The sequence below is a fragment of the Diceros bicornis genome (assembly GCF_020826845.1).
Source record: "Diceros bicornis minor isolate mBicDic1 chromosome 12 unlocalized genomic scaffold, mDicBic1.mat.cur SUPER_12_unloc_2, whole genome shotgun sequence".
Taxonomy (NCBI): Eukaryota; Metazoa; Chordata; class Mammalia; order Perissodactyla; family Rhinocerotidae; genus Diceros; species Diceros bicornis.
Window position 1 is genome coordinate 121,892 of NW_026690865.1, and position 11,287 is coordinate 133,178.

Genomic DNA, 11,287 nt, shown 5'->3' on the forward strand with positions numbered 1-11,287 from the left:
TGGGTAGACTGTCTTTTATGGAGTTACATGTTAAATGAATCATTAATTTCAATATAATCAGTTTTATTATTATTATGTTTTAGAGTTTTGTTGTGCCTTGTTAAAAGAAACTAGATGAACTTTCTTTTTTCATTTATTGTTTATTTTATGAAATTTCTATTTTTCAATATTTATATTCTTTAATACACTTTTACATTTTTCTATAAAATGTACATTCGATACTAGATATATTCCAAAGTTCTTATAATTTTAGCTTCTTAGTAAATGAATCTTTTAAATTATGTGTTCTTTACTTTTTTCTCCGTAATTTATTGGAACTCCCATTATTTTAAAATATTGATTTTGTTGTCTGGCAATCTTGTTGAATTCTTATATTAATTCTAATTATCATCTACACATTATCCCATGTTTGTTATATAGATGATCATACCATCTACACACAATCATGCTCTTCTTTACAATTCTTTCCAAACTTTACATGTCTTATTAATATTAAAAAAAATTTTATTACTGCTCTGGATAAGACCTCATTACAGTGTTCAAAACAAATGGTCCTAATCAATATCCTTGTCTTTTCTAATTTTACAGAAACGTTTCTAACAAATCACTGTAAAGTATGAGGTTTTCTGAGAGTTTTCGGTAAGTCCTAGACTTTTCTGTTATATCATACTGCCTTGAAAGATTGTATCTTTACATTTCTTTAAAGAAAAGAGACAATCATTTATGGGAGGGAAATCATGATGCTCTTTGGAAATATGGTGAAATATATGGATTTCTCCACAGGAATAAAATGGACTTTTGAACATTAACACAAGCACCTGGTGTACACTTTTAGGGGATCATGAGTCTATTAAATATCCTCTATTGACTCAAAGTTAAGACTCTGATCTAAAAAGAATTTTATTCATCAAAACATTCAACAAACATTTATTGAATATCCATTATATGGCAATGACTGTGAAATATATTGTGTGTACAGAAAAAAGTAAATTGAAACTCATGAACCCTAGATACTCATAGTATAAAACATAAGCTCATGCAGGTGTTAAAATAAAATATGATACAAGACACCTCTGAGGAAAGTATATGAATTCTTATCTGAGTGATTTCTTTCTTTGCTAATGAAAGTGCATGGTGTAATTTCAAATAACATTTTGTCATTAGGTAGAAGTTTCTGATATCTTGAGTAAACACTAGGCTGGGCAAATGAGAATAAATTCATGTAATAATAAATTGTTATATTCTATCTAGCCTCTTTGCTCCCTTTAGTTTTTTTCTTTTCTAAATTTCCCATTTCATCACACTACACTGGTGTGTACACTGGCATGTACTGGTACATGCTTTATTTTGGTTCAGCCAACATGTTGGTACTCAGAGTTCTTTTATCAGTAGTTTTGCAAAAATGTCTGCAGGCCATTTTGCTCAAAAGGAATACAGATCCCTTAGGCTTTCTAGAGGAAGCTTTGTCTGCCGTTGCTTCCAAAAACATCGTAGACAACTTGAAAATAAATAAATGGATAAAATACTTTGGTTGAACTGGTTGTAGTGACGGACAAGGCGCCTTCTCCGGGGAAGTATGGCCACAGGCCTGCTGCACGGAGGATGGATTGGAAGTCTGGGACTTGATCTCCCCTGCGGTGTTTGCTGCCTTTCGGCATGAAGAGCAGATGATTATTTTCGCTGGACCTCTCAGCGGTGTCTGAGGCCCCCTGCACATTTCACTGGTTTATAGACACTTAGAGGAGGCATTCTGCCTGTGGCAGGATTAACCTCACTTATTCCTGGATCTTTAAAAGGAGGATGTCAAACCTGTCAAAGCTTCCTTGGGTGTATTTCTATTCCATCAATCTTTTGAAACGAAATTGCTTACACGTGTTTCTAGGGAGGTCTCAGGAGGGAGTTTTCATTTCAAATGATTAATACATGCAATGTGTGCCTCACTAACAACTAATGCTAAAAATAATACATAGGAACACCCCTTCAAACTAAGTTTGCAGCAAGTTTTGGGGCAAAGTATAGTAATTAAATTCGCACATGTATCCTTGCCTATCAGCTCATATTTAATTTTCGTATGTGTGAGAAGTTAAAAGATTTGGGGAAAGAACAGCAACTGTTACCACAATATAATAAAAATTACTCAGTGCATCTTTTACTGCTGAAACTTAGGGCAACCATCAATTGAGTAATCTTCAGTATATGGTCTTGGATATAATTGTGTTATATGTCAATCAATTTCTTACCCAGAATTGGTAAAATTAACTATCAGAGAATTAAATTAAAATGGAATCCCTTCCAAAATGTAATTCTGAGTTATTTCTCTACTAAATGTTTAATATTCATATAAACTATTGGATCATTAGTTCATGCCCAGTCTTGAACTTGGTCTAAGACTTAAAGCCTTGATCTTTTGTTTCATGAATATTTAATTGGACTGAACTCTTTTCCTGTTACTGTGGAGAGAGAGTGAAACATATTCTTTATTGCTCAAGTTATCCGTCATGCTTGGCATTTTAATTTACTTTCTTAAACTTTTTAACCAAGGACCATTTCAATTCCAATGAGCATACTGTATCACACTTTTTCAGATGACTACATTTTCTCTTTGAAGTTTTTTTTTAATTCTTCTGAAGCTTGAGAATATTTCCCATCTAGTTCTAGCTTACTAAACATTGAGGTCAGACAGAAATCATTCTTCTATGATTTGGAGATTTTGGTTGGTAGGTGACTATACTTCAAGGAACATATTGTACTTCTAAATATATCTGGAAATTATCAAACGTGAGTCATCTTCATTTCTCTAACTGATTAATGGTATATGTGAATTATCATTCAGAATTAAGTGTATTACTATAAATTACTATATCTAGGAGAGTATTTAATACAAATTACCTGTCATAACCACACCACTACCGCCACCAAATATTGTCTATCTTCATTAAGTGGTGAGGTGGAGTGATAAGCATCATGTTGGGGCTGCTGCTTATATAAGAGGGTAGGAGGAGATGAATTTTTGCTGTATACTTCTCTACATTCTATATGTACTACATATATACATTGACATGAATTACAAAGAACCACATTGAAGTTATTGATTTCAAATGAACCGTATGACTAATAAATTTAATTATAATGCTATATGCTAAATATAATGCTTATGACTTCCCAAGCATTTTCTTTTTCTCATTTTATTCCCATAAAATAGATGATGAGTTAATGATGTTCATATATATTTACTAAATAATATAATCGAATGAAAGAACAGGTTTTCTGAAACCCAATCTGGCCATCTTTCAGCTACACTGCTGTTAGATAAATTTCAGTGTTTCACACCTATGTTAAAATTATTGCCTATGTTTGGAACCTCAGTTATTTAAATCAGATATTTCTATACCATCTTGAACACAGACTTTTTTCCAAGTAGTACAGAGGTTCCAAAATTGTGGTCAGCATCCTGAACCCAGCCTAGAGTTGTCTTTTCTTTGTCTCATGCACTGTTTAATATTTAAAAATAAGAAATTAGCATAAAAGTCTGTATTGAAAAGTGAGAATATTGGGCAACAAAGATTCTATGTCTTCTTGTGGAAATGATCGAATAGTGCTAAAGAGCTGAGGCCTCCTTGCTATAAGATATTCTATTTTCAGTAATCCAATCCTTTGTGTCTTCCTAACACTGAGACAGAGTGTCAGCTGCAGAACTAAGAACAAAATGTGATGACATTACCAGAATCCTTACGTGAGGCTCACTTTCCCCCTTTGTGTTATAAGACTGACTACTATAGGTAATTGATTTTTGACTACTGGTTGCATCACTTAATCCTACTTTTGGGTTGTTTATATTGAGTTCTTACTTAAACTTCTCATCACCTGTACATCCCTTAAATGATGGTGCTCCTATCTGAAAAACAGATAGGACTACACTATGAAAGGCCTTCTTCTCATCCTATGGAATCTTTCTAGGAGGCTTCTAATCTCAACTTTACAGTGAAAAGTCATACATTTATATTTCTAGACCGTATTTCTCTTTGTTTTCTTTGATGTTTAGACTTCTAGATCTCATTTATTATTGCACATCTCCATTTGGGTATAGTGTAGATATCTCTTATTAAACTGAATTTTTCATATTGTTACCCAGATTTGGTCTTCCTTCTATATTCCTTAACTCAGAACATGGTAATATCATACTCTCATTACCAAAAAATAGAAACATTGAAGTTTTCTGTCTCTCTTACTCTTTTTCTCAATTCCTAAGACCTAAAAAGCAGCCAGGCTATGTTCATTCAACCTCTCAAATCCACCATTTTGACTGAAAAAACACTTGCCACCTATGTATATACTAGAAACATACAATAAATACGATTAAAATAAGAAAATTCTCCCAACTTCCAAAAGTTCATAATTAGACCTATGAATAGAAAATTATAATTCAATGTGATGTGAAAAATGGTGGGATTATACAGAGGGTGTCACAAGACTCCGAAGAATGCCATTTAAGCCATACTGAGAGAGACTGATGTGGGAAGTGGTGGTGTTGCTTCTACTGAGTGATGTTTCGATTGCATTAGCCAATGATGAATTTAGGGAATGGGAATTTCATGTAAAGAGAATAAACTGAAGATATAAAAGGGAAAGGTCGATATGGGAAAATTTATAAGCAGCATAGCTTGCTTGAGGATAAAGTATAAGGTAGGAAGCGTGGTAGGTAAGTTGGAGAAACAGATAGAAATTGCATTATGAAAGGTCTTAAATGACATATAAAGAGCTTAGACCTTATCTTCTCAGGAAAGAATTTGAAAAAATTTAGGCAAAGGTGTAATAAAATCAGAGATGCAATTTAGTAAGAATATAATTGAGTATTTTTATTTGGTATAAATGTCTGCATGGAAGGAGCCTGGTTAGGGAGATAATGCAATGGTTACGAGAAGAAATTTTGAGGGAGTGAAATAAAGTGGTTATAATAAGGACATAGAAGATTTGATATAATAAATATTTAGAAATTAAAATCTGGTGATCAAACCAAACATAGAGGGAGAGGGAAAGAGACAAATAAGAATAATTTTTTCAATTTTCTTGCTTTGGTGATTGAGTAGCTGGTAGTATGATTAACAATAGCAACAAGTATGTATTGAACTAAGAAGATGTTCATGTTAACTGAAACAGGCAGGTTGTTGTGTAATGTCTAGAGAATGATTCTACTTTTTATCCAACATAAAAATAAAATTCCCGTAAGTATTTATAATTATTAATATTTTCTTAAAAAATTTGTAAGTGGAAAATCATAAGTAGAAATGTTGATTGGGGTTATTCATATAGGACCAGTTGAATATGATTTGTTTGAGAGCTCTATAGGGGACTGTAGAGCTGTATAGATGTTCCATTCTGCCATAAATACATGAGTTACTTTTCCATTGAACTATATAAACATTTCTTCATTCCTACTAATAAAATCAGCTATAATAATACTTATGATAAAACAGCCAATATGCGTACCATGTGCAGCTACTGTGTTAGACTTTTTTGTATTTTTTGTGAAATTCACAGCAACCATAGAACATTTCACAGGTAGCGAAACTAAGGCTTGGAGAGGCTAAGTGTAAAATGTAAATTTACACTTAGCGATATGCCTACATTTAAAGCCAGTTCAGTCTGAACTCTTAAATACTACTTTATATATGGCGCATATGTGTAACGCGGTTGACTGCGATTAGGAATGCAGTCTTTCTCAAGGAGGCAGATACCTGAGCAATTTCACTTTCCTTCTACCTTATTTGTAGTTGCTCAGGAAAAAACCCACCGATACAATATAAAAATACTACGATTTTTATGGGGAGGGGGTTAGGTGGCTGTTTTAATAAGCAAGGCAACTTACAAGGCTAATCTTGGCCGCAAGACAAGTAGATCTCCACATCCGCCTGCCAAGTTCTTAATTTAAGAGTTTATTTAGAGTCCTTAATGAGATTCAGTCATGAATACCATCCACATGGTCTCAACAACACATTACTCGCCCAAGGCTGTGTCCTTGAAGTGGCTCCTAGTGTGAATGGTGGGCCAAATATGCATTCCAAGGACAGGGGAGTGGATGAGGAGCCTCCAATTGCTCCGGTCTGGTTAGAGTTTCAGCTGGAGATCACGTACTCTTGATGACCTTCTCCAACTCTCCACCCCTGGTGACCATCTCTGACAAATCTTGCAGGCCCCTCCTCTTCTACAATGGCCCTCAGTGGTCAGCAAAGGGTTTCATTAGCATGGAGGTGCCTGGTTTGGTGGCTCTCTGGTGCACTGGAGGCAGATACCACAGCAACAATATAGGCATACAAGAGAAGGGCATAGAAGATATACTCAAGGATTAGGGTAAGACTTTTCCAATCATGAAATTAAAGTGTTTTTATTTTTGTACTTCATTCTTTACTCTTGTCTTCTGATGCCTCCCTGAAATCCCAGAGTTTCACCCTGATTTTCATGGTTGTAACATCAGAAAATATCACTTCTGGGGGAAAAAAGTGCCTGATACATTAGGTAAGCATAATGTCTCACAACTATGAATTGAGATACCTAGTAGATGTTTATGAGTTGAATTTATATTAAGAACTGATGTAATATCAGAGACTAGGAAAGAAAATGCTTAAAATGTGATTTTATCATCAAAGATGATTTTCTATCTATAAGTCACAGTACAGAATCTATCTAAAGAGCATGCTAACTTCTTGCTGAAGTGATAAAGTTGTCCTTTTAAAATTTGACATAAAAATTTTAAAATTATGAATATTATTAAAATATGAATATTATTAAAACTATGTTATATAATCTTATTACTCTTCTCAAGAAAACTCTATCCTGAGCCTTCTATGTGCTATTATGTAGACTATATGACAAAGACTCTCTGTGGACTAGATCTAATGAATGATCACTTATAATCATTAACACATATGTACAAAAGCATGGCATACGGGTGACGCCAGCCTGGACTCCATTCTACACAAAGGCAACAAAAATACATTTAAATCATTCACATGAAGATTCAAATTGCTAACATATCACTTCAAATTTGAAGTTAATAAAGAATGTCGGGGGCTGGCGCAGTGGTGCAAGCAGTTAAGTGGGCACGCTCCGCTTAGGCGGCCCGAGGTTCACGGCCCGGATCCTGGGCACACACCGACGCACTGCTTGTCACACCATGCTGTGGCAGCGTCCCATATAAAGTAGAGGAAGATGGGCATGGATCTCATGTCAGGGCCAATCTTCCTCTGCAAAAAAAAAAAAAAAAAAAAAAAGAGGAGGATGGGCATCGGATGTTAGCTCGGGGCTGATCTTCCTCACACAAAAAAAAGAATGTCATAGAAGAAGATAATGACAAGTACAATGTTATAGCCATGCCTATTTGGTCTTTTGCCTTGCATAAAATAAGCTCAAAGTGGTAAATGTATTTTCAATTGTATGATGTAATTTTAGCACGAACAGAATATTCTGTATAATATGAAAGCTGCAAAGTCTAGTGTTTAAGCCTTAGGAAAATCGAGAGTTCAAAAATGTCTTCAATGAAAATGGAATGATCAGCTATGACTATTAAATACATCACTGATTTTACTGATTGACTATTTTTGCTGGCATAGGGAAATCTGACTGAGAATGGTAAGAATCTTAATTTTACTGCCTTATTAATGTTGAATATTTTGTCAGACGAATTTGAAGTTAGTGATTAAGTTCACATGACATTGCCAAAGAAGAGGTTTTGTTTGTGGACAGATTAATGCAAACAGGGCCAGTGGTCCACTCACCCTTCACTCAACAATGGAGATTGAGTGGGACGTTTAACCTGTTCCAACTGAGTTCACCCCTTCGTGTTGTCCAAAACTGTATGGTTTCCCCTTATGGCTGAGGCTGTTATATAAAAAAAGAAACTATTTATTGTTATTATTATTTTGTTTCAGCTCAACCTCTAAGAGATGACTTTCCTAGACTCCAGCGGAATGAGAATGAACCTCAAGAATCTGAGTACTTTAACTGCAAATTACAAATCACGTAATAATTATGACAACAAAAGAGAAATAACACATTCCAAGAGTCATGCTTTTTAGATAATAATCAATTTTAATATTAAAAAAATCCTTTGAGGGGGGCTGGCCTGGTGGCATAGTGGTTAAGTTCACGCACTCTGCTCCAGTGGCCCAGGGTTAGCAGATTTGGATCCTGGGTGTGGACCTACACACCACTCATCAAGCCACGATGTGGCAGCATCCCAAATACAAAATAGAGGAAGATTGGCACGGCTGTTAGCTCAGGGCCGATCTTCCTCAACAGCAACAACAAAAAACTCTTTTTATTGTAATGATTGATTACTTTGAGTTGTTTTTTGACTTTGTGTTCAATTTTTTAATTGTTACCTCTTTTAATAAATAACTTGTGTTTGTTTCGGTATTTATCTCATTTACTTATGCTGTGCAAATACTTACACAGTTTTGTTTTCCAAAGGGGTTAGTAAGACCTCAGTGTTTGATATCCTTCTTGGATTTATTGCATATATTTTAACTCTATGTTATGTTCCAGAACTCATCTTCTGACTGCTCAAATACCACCATTAACTGCTCATTGAAAGTTGGCTCTAAGATCACTTGTTCTAATATTACTTATGACTAAACAGAAAAAAATGCTGAAAGAGACTTCAAACAATTCTTGTCTGTCCTCCACTTTTGATGATTAACTGTGCCCAAAACAACACACAGAGGTCATTAGCAAACTGGGCCTGAAAAATGGTAATAGATATATATTTTTCTACTTGTCCATATTAATTAATGTAGACATTTCCTCCAAGTAATATTCCTTTAAAGAATCTTTTTGTGACTCAAAAGTAGCTTTACATAATATTATTAAATTGCTGATTATCTATTTGGTAACAGGCAATCTACGTTCACAATTTCTTAACAACAGTACTTCTCTGAATTTAAAATTCTCCATATAGTTGTAAATGACTAGCTTGTATCAAACCAACTTTCACCAAGAATAACTATAAAAATCACATTTAAGAAAAGAAAAAGAAAACACCTTACTTATTGGAGGCATTGGAGAGTATCTAGGGCATCCAGCAATTGTTAGGACAATATCCTAATAAAAGGAATACACAGTATGAGCCCAACTTTCCACAAAATTTCCCCTTGAGGTATTTTCCATCGCTAAGTGGCTGAAGGCAGAGAGACTAAGCAGAAAGCAAAAACTCAGGACTCTTGACAGTCTTACAGGGCTAAAGAGACAAGATAATATGAAGCACAGGTATAACCAACCAGTCAGAATTGGAGGGACCAAGATCCTCAAGAAATAGGAAACACAGAGAAGTGTGTCTGATTTTCTAAGTTGATATTCACTGTAAGGCGTTTGTCCGTTTCTAAGCTGTTGTGGACTGAGAGACCAAGACGACAAGAAGACAGCTGATGCTCAGAAGGTAAAAACTGAAGCAGATGTTTTGTCAGGTTCAATGTGCTGGGAAAAAAAAATTGGGAATTTAGGGTCTGTCAAGAAGAAAGGGGCCCGGTAATTGCTCTAGTATTTCATTTGAGACCTTTGAAAAGTTATGCTCTATGAAAAAAAAGAACAAGTCAGAACTAGACCATACCTCAAAGAGACTAAAACTCACCTTCCTATCATCTTAAAACCCTGATTGGATCAAAATGATTTGTTTATGCTCTGACTGTCATTTAGGGGAAAAAAAAGTAAAATCTCTCTGAAAGAAGATAAAATTATCAGAGAAGAGTTTTTGTAATTTTTTATTCAAAATGACTGGAATCCAATAAAAAAATTTCAAGGCATATTAGGGTCAAGGAAGAAACGACCACAAACCAAAGAATAAAGAAATAATAGATACAGACCCACAGCCAAGTATTTCACCAGCCTACTCAGTCTAAAATATCTCTGATTATTATGTTCATGAAAACATTTGATATGATAGAAAATTTTGTCAGAGAAGTGAAATCTTTAAAAATAATTGAATGGAAAATACAGTAATTGACATTAAGAACTCAATATATAAGTTTAAATATAGATTAGACACAACGAAAGAAAGGATAAGTGAACTTGAAGAAAAGAAAGTAGAAAATATCTTTACTGAGACATGGAGAGAAATAAAAGGAAGGAAAATACAGAAATGATTGTAAGAGGTCATGGTGAAAAGCATTAATATACACTTAATTTGAATCCCAGAAGAAGAGAGGCAGAGTAGACAAAAGCAATATTTAAAATGGTTCTAGTTGACAGTCTTCCGAAACTGACGAGAGATATAGAATCTACAGGATCAAGAAGATCTAGGAACCAAAAATAGCTAGGTATATCCTAATGAAACTGCTAAATAACAAAGATAAATTATACTAAAGACAGTCAAAGACAAAAAAGATTCATTATCATCAAATGGTTAACATTGGAACTGAGAACCAACCTTCGAGAATAGTAAGTTTGCAAGTCAGAAAACAATAGTATGACAACTTTATTGTGCTCACAGGAGACAACTGCCAACATAGAATTCTGTAACCAGTAGAATATTCTTTAAAAACGAAGGGGAAATAAAAATATTTCAGGCAAACAAAAATAAGATTTCATAGCCAGCAGATGTGCACTATGTGAAATACTAAAGGAGTTTTACAGAGTTTTTCAGAGATAAGGAAAGTAATCCCAGATAAAAATATAAGAATTGAAGAAGAAATGAAGAACAATGAAAAAGATAAACAGATGGGTAAATGTAAATGAATATTGATGGTAAAAACCATAATAATATCATCTGTCAATTTAAAATATATGTAGAATTAAAAACACAATAATAATGACAATAATAATGTGAAAGACAGGAGGGGGGTAAAATAAAATGCTGAAGACCCTTGTGTATTCTATTTCATTTATTTATGCTCTGATTGTTATCATCTTCTTCCTTTTCCGTATGTGAGTTCAATTAGCTTTTTTTTTTCTAATGTGTTGAGGTGAGCTCTGTGGTCATTGATTTGAGACCTTTCTTCTTTCTAATAAAAGCATTTGGTGCTATAAATTTCCCTTTAAATTTGTTTTGGGTGTATCCCAGAGATTTGTATATATTGTGTTTTCATTTTCATGTAGTGCAAAATACATTCTAATTTCTGCTTTGATTTCTTTTTTTACCCATTAGTTATTTAAAAGTCTCCTATTTTGTTTCTAAATTTTTTTGGAAACTGTGGGATTTATCAAAGTTAAGCATTTGGACATCCTAGTTTCTGAATAAGAATGCTGTAGACTTGTTTGGCTTAGATGTATGCATTCAACGCATGATACATGATAGATA

General features: G+C 34.1%; 1 long non-coding RNA gene across 1 annotated transcript; it reads left to right on the top strand.

The window, feature by feature from the left end:
- The first annotated feature begins 585 nt into the window (after window positions 1-585).
- Window positions 586-8,051, top strand: LOC131401634 (uncharacterized). The gene is made up of 3 exons (XR_009217812.1): window positions 586-639; window positions 6,439-6,513; window positions 7,926-8,051. It is a non-coding gene; the product is annotated as an uncharacterized LOC131401634 (long non-coding RNA).
- Window positions 8,052-11,287: the final 3,236 nt, after the last annotated feature.